The sequence below is a fragment of the Xenopus tropicalis genome, chromosome 10 (assembly GCF_000004195.4).
Source record: "Xenopus tropicalis strain Nigerian chromosome 10, UCB_Xtro_10.0, whole genome shotgun sequence".
Taxonomy (NCBI): Eukaryota; Metazoa; Chordata; class Amphibia; order Anura; family Pipidae; genus Xenopus; species Xenopus tropicalis.
In genome coordinates this window covers 28,451,119-28,467,124 of record NC_030686.2, presented here as the reverse complement: position 1 = coordinate 28,467,124, position 16,006 = coordinate 28,451,119, and positions in this window count along the sequence as shown.

Below are 16,006 nucleotides of genomic sequence, written 5' to 3'. Positions count from 1 at the left end.
GGCTCACCTAATCAAATATTTACTCACTCACACTTACTTCACATTTTCTAGAACAGGCAGCCATCTCTAAAAAGGTATTCTCCCTTCCTTTCCCTCCTTGCTTCATACTGCACATGTGTTTCATTCCCTCCCCCCCCTCCCCTCTGCCAGGTCCGCTTCTGATTGGCTGGTGGGCATGTGTAGCTCAGAACAGGAGACAGGATCAAGTTACACACATGCTCAGAGAATAGGAAGGCTGCCGCTGGCACCTACAGGAAGGGGAGAGAGATTTCAGTGATGTCGCTGTAGGCTTCACACTGCTGTAGGCTGCCAGCACCATATCTCAGAGAAGCAAGCAGGGATCTGGGAATTTAGATATGCAGTAAGTACTTAAAAAGAATGCCTTTAGACTTACTTTTAATTTATATTAACCTTTCATTGTCCTTTAAGGTGTATGGGGACCTTAATTCTGTATGGATTTGTGGGTACTAAAAAAGCTCCAGAGCCACACAAACTGAGGAAATGGCCATTCAAAGACTAAAGAGTAGATTTTTGCAGGAAGATATCTGTTATTGGCTATTTGTCCAAATGCTTTGAATGTAGAATGCTTAATTAGCACCAGGGAAAGAAAACTCTGTTTACCAGCAATTTTTTTTTTCATCTTGATAATTAAAGGTAGATGTGTTTGAAGCACAGCCCTGAAGAGGTGTAGCCATGGCTATAACAGCACTTAGTGGCTTTTTTGGGGGTAGAGCTACAATATAGATCTGAAGGACGGATGAAGTCCATTCATTTAATGGCAGGCATTTGCCAAACCAGTCACATTATTCGGACAGGCAGCAGGATCCCTGGATAATGTATACAACTGGAGAGCCCAGCAGTGTTTAGTGACAAGCTGAGAAGGGGGCGAGATGATGGGGGAGGGAAGCTGGTTAATAAACTGCTGCCCCCGAGGGAGCCAGTGTGATTCAGCTCATATAACCCTATTGCTGCCAGGAATCCTACAATCACTGAAAGTTTTACTGTTAGAGAAATTGTGAACCATTGCTTTTTATGTCCCCACAGACTAAAAGGCAACTTTTAATCTGTAGGAATACTATAGTTAAGCTTGCCATAGACATTTATAACTGCTTGTTTAGTAAGGCTGCTAAATAAGTGGATTTAATTTGTCTACCTACATGCTATATTAAACTGATTTTGTCCCCCAGGCCAACAATCAGATCATAACCAGCATCTATGGAGGTCTGTCAGGAGACAACCACGTTAACATGCTAATGCTTGTGTTGGGCTGTCTCTAGCAAATGTCCAGCCATTACCCTGCCAGAATTTTTAATAATGTTCAATACTGTCCATGGTGCTTAGTAGTGCCTTTTGGCCTGAAAATCAACACTAGAGCATTTTGAAATCCACCTGTGTGTAAAATGACCGGTGAATGCTTGTGAAGTCACTGCCAATAATCACGGGCAGTATTGGTGTTCTTTCACACTAGCAGAGACAGCACTAAGGGTGGCAATACATGAGCAGATTAGATGGAGAATTAAGCGTAACTAAAGGAAAGAAATGCTGAACATTATATTTTGGGCTTCTGTACCAGCCCAAGGCAACTATTGCTCTTTAGCAGGGAAGATCTGTGGCTCCAAAGATGCATATCTAATGAGCATTATTATTATTAACATTTATTTATAAAGCGCCAACATATTCCGCAGCGCAGTACAATAAGTGGGTTTCATACATTGGACATACTGAGTAACATATAAAGAAACCAATAACCGATACAAGAGGTGAAGAGAGCGTTGGCACATCACTTGCCCTTCAGCCCTAGCCTTTGCTAGCATGTTGCATTAAACTTCTTACCCTCTCTATTTTGTGTTTGGATGCCTCTTCTTGCTACAGCTTTACAGGGCAGGGACATCATAAAAAATCAAAATAAAAAACCCAAATACACATTTTTTAAAATTATGAGTAATTATAAGATTCATTATATCTATCTTGTTAGACAAAGGTTTCCAGTACAAACGAGTGCAGGTACCAAGGCAGTGCATCAGTGTTATACCCTGTAGGGCACTGTGCCTGGCTATATCCTGCTTAATGTTCATTAACTGCAACAACAATGTTGTCTTTCATTTGGGCTTACCCTTTGTATTAATAGCTTAACTGCTTTCTTGGGCAAGCTCCTTGGGTTCTTAAATGCCTTGCAGATGCAAGGGGGAGGGAGGTTTTGCTTATATGTATGTTTGTCTCTTGTTTACAAGATTCTAGAAATCAATTATGCAGACTCACCATTTTTCTCTTTAAGGTGTGTAGTAAATGCTGAAAAAAACTCACTTTGGTTTAAAGGATAACTAAATTTTAAATCACTGGGGGGGTGCCAATATGTTAGGCACCACCCGGATATTTCTGCAGAACAATCTTGGCACCACCTTCTTTGGATTCTTCCATCTTCTTGTTCCTGTGCATGCAAAGAAGAATGAAAGCTGAACTTAGAAACAAAAAGCCAGTGTTTTCACTCTAGTGCGTATGCGTATGCGCATGTCCGTGCCCTGGCGTAAAGATGAGAGAAGAGGAGAACAAGTTGCAACAAAGAACTTCTGCAGAAATACCCTGGGCCAGAACAGTTCTGCTAACAGGAGCACCAGCAATCACTGGGGGTGCCTATATATGAATCTTTAGTTCCTTTAGGTGAAAGAAAAACATTTTGCAATTTGTATATTGTGGCTTAGACTTTTTGAGGGAATCTATTTTCATTGCTTTAATCTTGCCATACTGTGGGTTTCAGTTGCCGCAGCCCATCATAGATCAAATGGGAAACATCCGCAAGTACTGTGCAATTTTGGGCGCAATCACCATGTTTTTTTCTACACCAGAATCCACTCCGTGTGTTTTGACTGTCAGTCTGTACACTAGTGATGAACAAATCAATCCACGCGACTGACTTTTTTGATGCAACCAAAATGCATTTGACGCGACTGCAAATTTTTTTGACGAGGTCACGACTTTTTGATGCGACCATGACAGCAAATTTTTTTGTGCCAATTTTTTTAAACTGTTTTGCGAAAAAATCCACCAATGGTGAAATGCGGAATTTCGCTGCGAATCCATGACTGGCAAAAAATTCTCTCATCACTAGAGAGGACAGCAATGTCAAATGTGGGGAGACTAAAGGTGGCCATACACGTTGCAATTACCATAGGTCGCAGGAAAGATTGTTCATTTCTCCCATTGAGGTTCAGGGCTGAATCGACAGATATGGAAGAAACAATAGGAATTCTACATCCATCTGCTGATTTAGCCCTTGATGTAGATTTTGCTTGGGCGCCATTGCCCGATCGACAAAACAACCAATATCAACAGTCTTTGCGATATCAGTCATCTCTTCGATCTGCCATACACGCACCTAATATCGTACAAAATAAGGATTCATACAATACTATTGGTACGTATATGGGCGGCTGTAATTTTGATCTCTTTGGTTTCACAACAGATTTAAATTTAAATTTATGAAAGTAGAAAGGTTTTTGCACTGTCAGAATTTGTTACAATATGGAATTTTCCCTTACAATCTGCTTGAAATGATAATATGAAAAATAAATATTATCAACATTTCAACATCATAAAATTATACAGCACCAGCAAGTTACGCAGCACTGTACATGAATTTTTAACAAACGGGGGTCTTACAATAATTTAACAATCAAAGGTTACAGAGAAAAATAGGATCAGAGGGTCTTACTCGCTAGAGCTTACAATATGTTTGCAACTCTAATGTAGGCACTAGTGAGTAATAGCACAAATACTACTGTATGTAAGCATGTGTATAAAAAAGGGTTAAAAGAGAACAGTGTGCAATGTGTGCAGCAAAAGATGTTTCTATTTTCTTGTTTGTTTGTCAAAAAGTCACATGATTGTAAGGGTTGGAATTCAGTTTTGGGAGCTATTTGGATTCTCCCAAATCCAGCTAAAAAAAGGATCGGATTTGGCCGAATTAGGATTTGGTGCATCTCTAATAATAGTAGTTATCATCCTCTGACAACAGGAATGTCTACAGCGACACTGAGAATTTTGGAAAATAGTTTTTCTGATTTGGAAGCTGACAATGGAAATAATGGTTGTGTGAACAATGCCTTAGTTTTATTCTGCACGCTATTTCTTCCCATCAATGTCTAGGTGCCAAAAACATCAGGGCCATAATGAGGCAGATATTAGAGAAATAAAGGTGCCATAATCTGAAGATTAATCATATGGCATTGTTATCAGCAGAACAACCTAATTATGATCACAGGTATCCTCATAGGTAGAGTTTGAACAGAGACATTAAGGGCAGTGGCACTTGGGGAGATTAGTCGCCCGTGATAAATCTTTGCTATAGTGGACGACTAATCTCCCCAAAATGCCATGCCACCGGCAAGAATGTAAAACACTTGTGGGATGGCATACGCGTTGATTCAGTTTTCCGAAGCCACCCAAATTTTCTGAAGCGCCGCGTATGCCATATCACTGGCGATTTGAATTCTTGCTGGGGGGGGGGGGATGGCATTTTGGGGAGATTAGTTGCAAGTAACAGCAAAGATTTATTGTGGGCGACTAATCTCCCCGTGTGTCTCTGCCCTAACGCATTTGACCCACAACATCTTGAAAGAAAAGAGGGCATGTGGCATCACTAGGTGATAAAACTAATGCTGACTTCCCAGGAAGGTTCAATAGTTTGCATACGTAAGCTGGCATATAGCCTAACAATTATTGTTTATAGAGCAGCCCGGTGGCACAGTGGTTAGAATTTCTGACTTGCAGTCCTAGGGTCCAACGATTGATTCCAGACTGAACCCTATCAGTAAGGAATTTGTATTTTTACATAGTTACATAGGGTTGAAAAAAGACCAGAGTTCAACCCTTCCAAGTAAACCCAGCACACACAAACCCATACTGACCTATCTATACACGCAGAGGGGCTGATTTACTAATCCACGAATCCGAATGGGAAAAATTCAGATTGGAAAACGAAAATTTTTCGACTTTTTTGTATATTTTTTGCGACTTTTTTGTAGCCGTTACGACTTGTGCGAATTGTCGCTACTTTTTCATAGCCATTACAAATTTCGTGAATTGTCGCGACTTTTTCATAGCCATTATGACTTTCGTGAATTGTCGCGACTTTTTCATAGCTATTACGCGCTCAAAAAAGTCGCAAAATACCGATCATTGCGATAAAAACGCATTCGGACGCTTTTCGGACGTTCGTGGATTAGTAAATGTGCCCCAGATACATAAACTATATATGCCAACATCAATACTAACTGTAGATATTAGTATCACAATAACCTTGGATACTATGCTTGTTCATCCAGGCCCCTCTTATAGGCATTAACAGAATCTGCCATCACAAGATCACTAGGAAGGGCATTCCCCAACCTCACTGCCCTCACCATGAAACAGGGGCGGGCCAAGCCCACCGGGTGCCCTAGGCAACTCGGTCGGCCAACTCCGCCCACCTCCCCGCCCCCCCGAATGGCGCATGCGCGCCAAAGCACAGGAGGAGGTGCAGGGGGGCGGTGCGATTCGATCAGTCATTGCCTGTGCTTTGGCACGCATGCGCCATTGGGGGGGGGGGGGGGGGGGGCGGTGCGATTCGATCGGTCATTGCCTCCACCGCTAATGATAAGCGGCGGAGGCAATGACAAAGTAGAACTAGGGGTAGGCAGGAGAGGCTGCCTGGCGCCCCTCAATCGTTGCGCCCTAGGCAGCTGCCTCTTCTGCCTACCCCTAGTTCTGGCCCTGCCGTGAAAAAAACACCTACGCTGCTTCAAATGGAAGCTCTGTTCCTCTAATCCAAAGGGGTGACCTCTGGTGCGCTGATTGTTTTTATGGGAAAAAAGAACATCCCCCATCTGCCTATATTCCCCTCTAATGTACTTGTACAGAGTAATCATGTCCCCTCGCAAGCGCCTCTTTTCCAGAGAAAACAACCTCAACCTCGACAGTCTCACCTCATAGTTTAAATCTTCCATCCCCTTAACCAGTTTAGTTGCAGTCTCTGCACTCTCTCCAGCTCATTAATATCCTTCTTAAAGGAACAGTAACACCAAAAAATGAAAGAGCTTTAAAGTAATAAAAATATAATGCACTGTTGCCCTGCACTGGTAAAACTGGTGTGTTTGCTACAGTAACACTACTATATATTTATATAATAAGCTGCTGTGTAGCCATGGGGGCAGCCATTCAAGCTGGAAAAAAGGAGAAAAGGCACAGGTTACATAGCAGATAACAGATAAGTTCTGTACAATACAATAGTGTTTTATCTGTTATCTGCTATGTGCCTGTGCCTTTTCTCCTTTGAATGGCTGCCTCCATGGCTACATAGCAGCTTATTTATATAAATTATAGTAGACTTTCTGAAGTAAAAACACAACTTTTACCAGTGCAGGGAAGCAGCACATTATATTTTAGTTACATTTATACACATTCATTTTTTGGTGTTACTGTTCCTTTAAGGACTGGAGCCCAAAACCGCACTGCATACTCAAGGTGAGGCCTTACCAGGGACCTATAAAGGGGCAAAATGATGTTATGACACCACCTGGAATTAGACAACTTGTTATCTACTAAAATCCCCAGAGCCTTCTCAATTAAGGATCCCCCCAACACACTACTATTAAGTATATAACTTGCATTTATTTTATTTCTACCAAAGTGCATAACTTTGCACTTGTCCACATTGAACCTCATTTCCCAGTTTGCTGCCCAGTTTTCCAGTTTTGTTAAATCGCTCTGCAAAGCGGCAGCATCCTGCATGGAACTTATAGTTTTGCACAATTTAGTGTCATCAGCAAAAATAGAAACAGTACTCTCTATGCCCACCTCCAGGTCATTAATAAACAAGTTAAAAAGCAAAGGCCCAAGGACTGACCCCTGCGGTACTCCACTAACCACACTGGTCCAATTAGAAAATGTTCCATTTACAACCACTCTTTGTATATTATCCTTCAGCCAGTTCTCTATCCAATTGCAAATATTATGTTCCAGGCCAATATTCCTTAATTTGATCATTAACTTTCTGTGTGGTACTGTATCAATGACGTCAGAGCACTCACCAAAGTCACTTTTGGAGCCAAAATTTTGATTAAATTGCTGATTTTTTTATTGGCCGAGCTGGCTCTATACTGTAAAGTCCTGCCCAAATCTTGTTCCTGATCCTTTCTCTGGTTTTTGACTACCTGCACTGACTCCAAACCTATTCCTGACTGCAATTCTTTTTAACCCCTTGCTGTACCATGTTCTTGATCAATCTCTGTTTGGGGCCTGAAAGGATGTCAGTGAATACTGGTCCCATCAGAGGTCTCCTGATCACAAAAGGGAGCAATCACTTAGCAGTCCCAGGGTTTCTCCCTCACAGATTGTGACACTCCTGATAAAATATAGTTTGTGTATTTTAGGACCTTAGTTTAAAAACTTCACTGGGGCAGGGACTGATGTGAATGATGTATACGCTTTGTAAAAATCCTTCAGAATATATCAGCACTATATAAACAAAGGGTATTATTATTATGCTTTATTTACATATCACTGACATTTTCTGCAGGACTGAGATTATAAATCTTTATACATCATTCAGTTCAGTCCTTTCCAAAGTGAAGCTTACAGTCAAAATTCTTATTACATCCAAGCATACTATGTTCAGTTTAAAGGAAAAGATGGTATTGCCGATTCCCATAGAAATTTTGCTCTAGCTGTTCCTATTTTTTTTTTCTAACCACCTTTATTGGTGGTTTCTTGAGCTAGGGATGCCACCTTTCCCCGCTGACAACTCTGGGCAGGCAGTTTTGACCTGGACAGCCCTTCCGAAAACCAGGCTGTCTGAGTCAAAACTAGACAGGCAGCAACCCTATCCTGAGCTCAGTTTAACCAATACAGGGCTCAATCCAAGCAGGGTTTTATATCAAAGTAAGGTCTGCCTGTGTAAAGGTGCCCATAGACTATAAGATCCACTTATTTGTCCTGGTCGCCAAACAAACAGATCTTTCCACCAAAATGTCCACCTAAGGTGGACAATAATGGAGTAATTTGATAATTTGGCCTTCATACCAGACGACTGAATTACAACAATGGGAATAGGACCCATTGGTGCGAGGACTTCATCAATGAGCCAATCCAACAGGAAAATCAAACCTGCCCGATCCAGATCTGCTCAATATCAGGCCAGATATTGGTCAGGTAGGCCCGTCAGGGGTTCTCATACACGGGCAGATAAACTGCTGAATCAGTCTGAGTTGTTTTGTGCTAAAAAAATATGAAATTAAATAATGATTTAAAATGAAGTGAATTTTCAATATTTATTAAGCAAAACAAGGCCAAAAACTCTAATTAAAACTAAGTAAAACTTCAGCATCTAAAAGCTTGTGTGGTCATTTAGAAGCTAATGGGAGCTGTCGTAGTAAAAATGTTACTGTTTAGTCAATTCTAGTTTTTCTAAATTTTTTTAAACTTTGCAACACATTAAGAATAACACACAAATTACAAATTTGAGATATACTTGTTTTTTTATGATTTTATTCTATTGTGTTTTTTAGAATCTGATGTTTTAATAAATATGGTAACATTTGCATTTTTTTTTTAAACATGAGTTTAGTCGAAGTAGTAAATTACACAAATATGAATTTTTATAAAATAGGCCCTGGTATGTCAAGCACATGGGACAGGCCCGGACTGGCAATCAGTGGATTCTGGTGAAAGCCAGAGGGACAGGTGTAAATTGCCATGGACAGGCATTATTTATTGTGTTGGCTGGGGTCTGTCCCAAACATTCCTCACCCGGCCCAAAAAATAGTGATTGTCAACTTAGCGGCCCCTCTGGCATTTGCCAGAATCCACAGATTGCTAGAGGGGCTGCATATGGAAGAGGCAAAATGATACTTCAGAACCTGTTCAGCTTGTTTTCTGCAATGAATGAGGACTTGCCTGACAGACACGGGGGTACAAGATCATGTACTGTGCAGCAGGTTCCCCTGGATTCTCGGGAATTTTACAGTGCTGTCTATTGGAGAACAAATACAACAAAGATCTAAAGAGGAAGTGTAAATAAGTCAGGGTCTTTATTGTAATGGTCTTTAGCTGACCCCATGTTCATTAAGCTAGCCATACATTTAACAGTAATGTCTTTGTACAATTAATCCAACCACTATCCATTTTCTATGAATATCATCTTTTTGGGAATCTGGCGATGCACTATGTCAGCCAGTTCATGGGACATTAGCAGATGAGAAAGTGAAAAGCAGTCACAGCTGTTCAACACATCCTGCTTTTCCAATGATTTGTGCACATAAATAAAGAACAATAGGAAGAATTTTATGTATGGCTCCTTGTACAATCTCTGTCCCTTTGGTCAGTGGACTAATCAGGTAGACTAACAAACTGGCAACTAGGTCTGGAGAGGCCAAGCCAGCAGCTTTTATTGGTCTAGAATAAGGACCCACTATTGATGCCAGGCTTTATCCCTTCCCTTGCCATGTTAATTGACAATTGTTTCACAGTTATTTGACTTTCATGGCTTCTTCTACTAAATTTGCCCTTTTTTGTCAAAAATCTGACCCTAGTTTGCACAAAAAAACCCTTGATTTAGGATTGACACTCTAGGCAGGGGGGGTGGGGTGATGTCACTGGGTGGGGCAGTGACATCACAGCGGCTGGGCTATGGAGTTATTGGTTATTGGCTGATTGTTGCGTCAATTGTTGCATTCAACCCAGCAGCACTTCCAAAAACCAGGCTGTTTGGGTCAAAACTGAACAGGTGGCAACCTACTGGGATTTCATTCCTTCATTTCACCTGACCCTGGTTTGCATAAAAAATCAGTTTGCTTTTTAGTCAAATTAGGAGCAGAGGCTCTGGTGATGGTGGCCAGGTCTGAGATTCAATGTAAGCCCTGGCATTTCAAATACAAGGGGCCCAAACAGTCCCCCCACTAGTTTTGCCCATCCCAATAATGAGAACATCTTACAGCAATCCTTCTGGCAGAATCTACAGATTGCCAGTCTGAGCCTGTTGATGGGTATTGTTGGCAACTACCAGGAAGCAATGTATGTTTTGTTTTGTTTCCTGGCACATGTAGGAGCTGTGAGCTAAAAAAAACAATTGTGAGAACTAGTGAGAGCTTACATAAATATCCAGGTGGCCCTCGAGGCCAGGTTTTCCTGGTGGGCAGCATATTACTCAGTTTGTCTCACCCTAGAAGAGTGATGCCACTTGTGCTATTTATTCAAATGCTCAATGTAACCCTTTATAATAAGCTCAGGGAGGAATTCACATAGTCAGCCAATTTAAAATCAGCATTGCTGTTCAAATATCACCTTTTTACTTCTATGACTAATAACGATCAGCCAACTGAACCACAGGTATACAGCAAAGAGATAGGGCTAATGTTGCAAAGCCACAGTCCCACAGTACAGTTAACATACTGAGGCCAAGTTAAAATACTGAGTGGATTATACAGTCAAAGTTGATGGCCCAAGTTTATTACAAAGGACACTGGAAGCAGAGACTCTGTCATGCATATAGGGATAAAGTGGTTGCAGGTTCTCATGACCTTTCTATGGAATATTAAACTCTGTGAGTGTTTTTGTTCATATTGCTCCACTGCTCCTTACTCCATCACCCACTAAACCTATGTGCTACATTAATCACAGGGCCTTTGATCTTAATTGGCTTATCTGTGTAAACAGGAGAGAAGAGCAATCTTTCAACTCATTAAACCCTTTGCAATCAAGCGCTTAGCAATTCACAAGATCAAGGATCGGAGTTGCTTTTAAAGATAAGGGAGGAACAGGGGTATTTGCTCTTGGTGCCCCAGCTGTATCTGTCTTTAAATATGACTTTGCCAACTGGATCACTAGTTTTAGTTTTCACTTAAACCAGACAAGAGTCCATCTATCTTTCTTCTTTCCGAGTGAAAAGGATAGGGACTTAAAGGCCCCCTGTCAAACTACACTTAAGGGCTCTGGCACACGGGGAGATTAGTCGCCCGCAACAAATCTCCCTTGTCACGAGCGACTAATCTCCCTGAACTACCATCCCACCGGCGAACATGTAAGTCGCCGGTGGGATGGTACACGCTGCGCAGTCGATTTCGGCAAATCGCCAAAGTTGCCTCGTGAGGCATTTTCGGCAATTTGCCGAAATCGTGCCACCGTGTGTGCCATCCCACCGGCGACTTACATGTTCACCGGTGGGATGGCAACTGATGGCAACTCGGGGAGATTAGTCGCCTGCGAACAGGGAGATTTGTCGCGGGCGAATAATCTCCCCGTGTGCCAGAGCCGTGTGCTTCCTGGCCCTGGGGCCAAACAATCGGATTACAGTTGCGGCAATGGGGCAGTCAGTTCGGGGACCGCATCAACGAGCCGATGCGGTCCCCGATCCGACTGGATTTTCTAACCTGGCCGATCGATATCTGGCCAATTTCAGGCCAGATATCGGTCGGCCAGGCCGCTTGGTTCTGCCCATACACGGGCCGATTAGCTGCTGAATCGGTCCAAGGGACTGATATCGGCAGCTACTATCGGCCCGTGTATGGGGACCTTTACTTTTAATTTATATTAACCTTTCATTGTCCTTTAAGGCCACAATGCAATATAAGATCCGCTCATTTGGTGAGGTTGCCAACAAGTGGAACTTTCCCCTGATATGCCCACCTTGGCTGGGCAATATCATGTTAATGCAATTATTTGGCCCTAGGATCCCATTACAATTAAGTGGATTTGAGCAGTCAAAGCGATGACCGCATCAATAAGCTTACAGGAAACTCAAGCCTGCCAAATCAACATCTGGGCAATTTTCAAGGCGATCTGTTGGAGTACTTGAATCGGAAGCTTAAATCCGCCTGTATATGCCACCTTTAGGGGCGTGGCAGACGGGGAAATTAGTCGCTGCGCAACAAATCTCCCTTGTCGCGGGCGACTAATCTCCCCAAAATGCAATCCCATCTCGAGGCAACTTCGGCGATTTCGGCAAATCGCTGTGCCGCGTATGCCATCCCACCGGCAATTTACATCCTTGCTGGTGGGATGGCATTTCGGGGAGATTACTCACCTGCGACAAGGGAGATTTGTCGTGGGCGACTAACCTCCCCGTCTGTCACGCCCCTTAAGGTGAAGACACACAGAGCTACTACTAGCAGCTACTTGTCACTGCTACTAAAATAGACAATGCTGATCATTTACTGATAATTGTTTTTATGTGTGTTATAGCAGAGGTAATTCTCAGTATTGTCTATGGCAGGGGATTTTCTGGTGTTTAGTAGCCTGACAAGTAGCTGCTAAGATGTAGCTGCATGTATGTTTGCCCTTGGGCTTGCAGAATCCAGACTGGGGTATGCAATTAGTTAGCAGCCTGGATGATTCCTAGGAATTTGGGGATAGGCTTTCCAGCCTAAGGCTCAAGCTCATAATCACATGTTCCCCTTCCCTGTGTCCATAATTTTGTAGGCTGCCCATTTGTGTCCTATGTTTGGTATGCTTCACCACATTGAGTCTATCATTATATATACAGGTATGTGATCCCTTATCAGGAAACCCATTATCCAGAAAGCTCTGAATTATCCTCCCATTTTAAGCAAATAATTCTAGTTTTTTTTTAATAAAACAGTACCTTGTACTTGATTCTAACTAAGCTGGGGGCAAACAATCATACTGGGGTTATTTAAGGTTTAAATGATATTTAGCAGACTTAAAGGAACAGTAACACTAAAACATGAAAGAGCTTTAAAGTAATAAAAATATAATGCACTGTTGCCCTGCACTGGTAAAACTGGTGTGTTTGCTACAGTAACACTACTATAATTTATATAATAAGCTGCTGTGTAGCCACAGGGGCAGCCATTCAAGCTGGAAAAAAGGAGAAAAGGCACAGGTTACATAGCAGATAACAGATAAGCTCTGTAGAATACAATAGTTATCTGTTATCTGCTATGTGCCTGTGCCTTTTCTCCTTTGAATGGCTGCCCCCATGGCTACATAGCAGCTTATTTATATAAATTATAGTAGACTTTCTAAAGTAAACACACAACTTTTACCAGTGCAGGGCAGCAGCACATTATATTTTAGTTACTTTTATACACTTTCATTTTTTGGTGTTACTGTTCCTTTAAAGTATGGTGATTCAAATTACAGAAAGATCTCCTATCTGGGAAAACTCCAGGTCCCAAATAATCCTGATAACAGATCTTATAGCAGTACTTCACTCATGTCCATTTTATTGTGTATCCCCCTTTCTGCCATCCTTCTGTATGCTTCAAACCTTAGTTTTCTTTATACCATTTGTTGTGCAACCATGTATCCATCATTCTGAACTGGGCCAGATTAACACGAAATTGAGCTCTAGGCACAAGTAGTGAGTGTCCACAATGTGCGCAGCAAATAAACATTTCTTTGCAGATGAACTGCTCTCCAATTGAACAGGAAATAAAAGCATAAAAGCGAAACCTCCTGTCCAATCAGGAGGCAGCCCTGCACGAGGACTACATGTTCATGCTTTGCCATTTCTGTGCTGCTTGCATCAGATAGGCCCTAGACACGTGCCTTGTTTGCCTATTGGGTAACCTGGCCTTGTTCTGAATGCCCCAGTTGTGTATTCTGCAAAAAAAAAGGTGTTGTCTCAAGTAATTGAGGAAGCAATTAGAAAAAAGATGATTGGCTGGACTAAAAAGGAATATAATATTAGTAGTCCAGTTAGGGAAGCAATTCAGCAATGACAGACTAGGGAAATGGTCCTTTCCAGTAATAATTGCAGAGAATTCTAATGGGGATTTTTTTAAAGGTTGTTCATTGGCCACTATCCCTGGGTTGACTGATGACTTCATATGATGTTAGGACCATGGCTGACCCATAGCAGCCTGGGACCTGGGCTAATTACTCAAATGGCACCTGCTTTGTATGGCATAGACCTGCGACTCTACAGACAATGGGACATGGAGATTTTATATACAACTTACAAGTTGCATACAACTTTTTTTTTTAAGAAATGCAATATTAAACACCCAAAACTGTACTTTATTTTCCCCTATGAGAATCATTCAGGCATCTGTTCTTGTCTGCTGCTTCTCACCAGGCAATGAAGATCATTTGGAAGCATTTTCATGGTGAGTCTGAGGCCAGTAAAAAGCACAGCGAGCCAAGCCAAGCCTTCCTTAAATACATGCTTTTGTTAATGTGCTTAGAATGTACTATCATTTGTCAACAAGAGAACTCTGCATTCTGCATGCATGTGATTGTATCGCCTTTAGGTGTGTGGCCATATCTGTGTTTGGAGACAATTCACTCAAAATGGGTTTACTGGTAGATTGTAAGCTCTTTTGGGCAGGGCTCTCTTCACCTCTTGTATCGGTTACTGATTGCTTTATATGTCACTCTGTTTGTCCAATGTATGAAACTCACTTATTGTACAGCGCTGCGGAATATGTTGGCGCTTTATAAATAAATGTCAGACAACATACATGTGGCAGACCTAACTGAGAACTAGATAAAAGCAATGTAACTCAAGGGCATGTATTAATGCTTCTGTTAATTACACTACTCACCAATATCAGGATTAAAGGGGCCAGGGCCGGAACTAGAGGTAGGCAGAAGAGGCAGCTGCCTAGGGCACAACGATTGGGGGGCGCCAGGCAGCAGCCTCTCCTGCCTACCCCTAGTTAAGTTTTGCGTTGCGCCGCTTCGAATCGCACACCGTGCCACGCCGCATAACCCCCCCTGGCCCCCCCGCTCGAACTGCGCATGCGCGTCAGAACACACGGTGGGGTTCGAAGTAGCGGTGTAGGGGCGAGGTAGCCGACCGGGTTGCCTAAGGCGCCCGGTTGGCTCGGCCCACCCCTGAAAGGGGCATATTATGCCATTACTTTACACCTCTAAAAAAACACACTTTTAAAAGTTACTTATTGTTCTAATTTAATGATCATTTCCTGTTCCACTTTTTCTTGGCTGTTTTCCTAGGCATTCAGGAGATCCCCTGACTCTCAACCAGGCAGACTGGCAATCTGTAGATTCTGGCAACAGCCAGAGGGGCCACTGTAAGGTGCCATAGACAGTCACTATTTAGGGCCTCTGTGTCCTTGAAATAACAGGGCCTATTTTAAATGCCAGTCCAGACCTGCTCTCAGCAATTTGCACTGTAGCATGGCAGCCAATCAGCAGCTAGGCAGAACCTGACAGGGAACTGCTATTTATCTTTCCCTCAAGGAAGAAGGCACCGCCTACTCTCCTTCTGGGCAAGCACTGAGAATAAGCTAACATTTTATTAGCTTAGATGACAGACCAGAGGATCTATAGGGAGGTTGAATAAAAGTGGAGATGACCAACAACTTTTTGAAGGATAATTGACTGACATATTAATCTTGTGGAAGGGTATTTTTCCGTATTTTGCTTCCCACCATGTGCCATATTCCATTTGTTAAAAGAACTTTTTGCTTTTATTGAAATAAGCCAACATATATTACTCATCACTTCTTACACAATGAAGCTAAGTTTAATTCAATATGCAACAAGTCCTCTTTAATATTATCTTCATTTCAGGTATTTTGGTTCAGTACCCAGCATAAATACCCTAACTGAGACTGCTTTAGCTTGGTATGTGTATGTGACCCACACATAAACATAACATGAAAGCTTTCTAATGGATTCTCTGTAAATGTCTATTAGTGATATAATAATCTTTATTGTTTCGCATTATTATTGGCAAGTATAGTCATTATTATTGGCAAGTATAGTCATTATTATTGGCAAGTATAGACATATTCTGTAGTGTTCTACAGTAGGAGGTGGCTACATCAAACATACAGTGGTTCTCAAAAGTTTGTGAGCCCTTTAAAATTTTCTGTATTTGTATATGAATGTGACCTTAAACATCATCTGATTTTTAAACAAATCCTAAAAGTAGATGAAGAAAACCTAATTAAACAAATGTAACAAAAATTATTTTGTGGAAGAATGTTTTGTGGACGGATGAAGCCAAAATAGAACTTTCTGGCTTAAATGAGAAGCGTTACATTTG